This window comes from Saprolegnia parasitica, assembly GCF_000151545.1.
Source record: "Saprolegnia parasitica CBS 223.65 unplaced genomic scaffold supercont2.202, whole genome shotgun sequence".
Taxonomy (NCBI): Eukaryota; Oomycota; class Saprolegniomycetes; order Saprolegniales; family Saprolegniaceae; genus Saprolegnia; species Saprolegnia parasitica.
Genome location: NW_012156596.1, coordinates 30,875 through 32,779, shown reverse-complemented (window position 1 = coordinate 32,779; position 1,905 = coordinate 30,875).

The following is a 1,905-nucleotide window of genomic DNA, read 5'->3' as shown; positions in this document are numbered from 1 at the left end:
GCGTCTCAGATGGCACTACGATCTTAGTTTGGAGTACATGTACATCTTGGATCGCGTCTCGCTACCGCTGTACGCCTCGGACGTCGACGCGACCTAGCATTCCATGCTCTCGACAGCGCCCTTTACCAATGTGCCAAGTTTTGGCGATTTCATTTTCAAACACAATGTTGTCGACCTCGCGACCTGGCGATGGGCCAAGAGAATAAATAGAATGAAAAAAATCTTATTTCGTATTTTCAGGGCCAGCTACAGGTAACTGACGCAGCGTGGCGTCGCCGTGCGAGCTCTGTAGCGAGAGTAAATGACAGCCGCAAACAATTTGTTGATATAGTGTGCTTTTTTACTATACCGAAATACTGTACGGGATACGAGGCCTTACCACGTAGCGGTACCGCACGCACTTTACCTTCCTCGACCACACGCAACACGCCCTCTAACATGGAAATAAAGATATGATGAGCTCAGTTTCCGCGATCGCATCGCATTTTCGACCGAAATTACATGTCGTATTTCGTGAAAACCGATGCTCGGCAGTTCGAGTTTGGTGTGAGTGCCCAAGCAACGACGGCGCAAAACAAACTGGTCGCAAACCAGTTCGAGATCCATCGTCAACTGTGGCAGCCAGTCTTACGGTCCTTGGAGCTTTGGAACTCCGCGATGTCACGTGAAGTATTTGGGCAATTCTGCCGCCACCTCGAAAAATGGAAAATGGATTTGCGCGTATTTGCGCCACGTGCAGCGTCGGAAACGACATGTACGTCGTTCAAAAAGGGTGTGGAGATGTACACACGGCCGCTACGTGGCGCTGGCGCGTCTGTGGGCTGCTACTCGTCGTTGTGCTGAATGGTGCTCACACTATTTAAGACGAGGTCGTTCGTGAACTGATATCCGGGGTTTGTCCGGATACGGATTCCACGTGCTGGAGTGGTATCGGTCCTCAACGTCGTAGACCCAAGCATTCGCATGCTGCAAGAGACCGCAGCGGTCGTTGCAAGCGCTTAGCTGGTGAACCAATGCCTTGAATTGAAGCGATGAGTGACGAAAAAAGGCCACACGAGTTTCACCGTCCACCGTCGACAGGACGCCTAGTTGCGACCGCCCTGCCGTGCAATGCGGTGCCGTGCGACCGAGGCCCTCGAGCGCGAATTGCAGAATGAGCAGCGCTCAATGTTTTTCAGGTTCTCTTGTAAAAGCACTGCGTTTCGTCTTTGTCGTGCTCGTTTTTACACTTGTTTTTACATGACTGAACGTTTGCGCGGAAATGGGACCTTTTCCGAGTGCCACGTCATAGAAATCGACTGTTTTCAAACGTTGTGAATATCTCATCTCTGGTTAACGAGGACGCATATGTACCATCACACAAGTGATACTACAAGACATGAAATCGTCGTGATTGCGGAAGAGAAGCGCAGGACCGAGCATGGTAAGCTCTAAGCCTCTCGTTGCAATCGCTCCACAGCATGCGATGGCTTTGGACGTACTGTTGCCATGAATATCGATACGGTGAAAGGGGCGCTCGTCGTTACTACAAGTCTAGAAGACAAGACGATGGCGTGCCAATGCGGTCATTTGCTTGTTTTTTTAGCGCTTTGTATCTTCGATCTGGCATTGCGCGCGCTGTGCGACTGTAGCGGCTACGTAGCGTGGTCTGCTCTGCTCTCCAAAGTGTATTCTATCAATGTGCCAACTATGGGCGATTCCATTTCAAACTCGATGTTGTCGACAAGTGGCGTCGACGCCTTGCCGTGGCGGCTATAAGATGGCACTACGATCTTAGTTTGAAGTGCGCCGCGCGTCTCAGATGGCACTACGATCTTAGTTTGGAGTACATGTACATCTTGGATCGCGTCTCGCTACCGCTGTACGCCTCGGACGTCGACGCGACCTAGCAGTTTTGGCGATTTC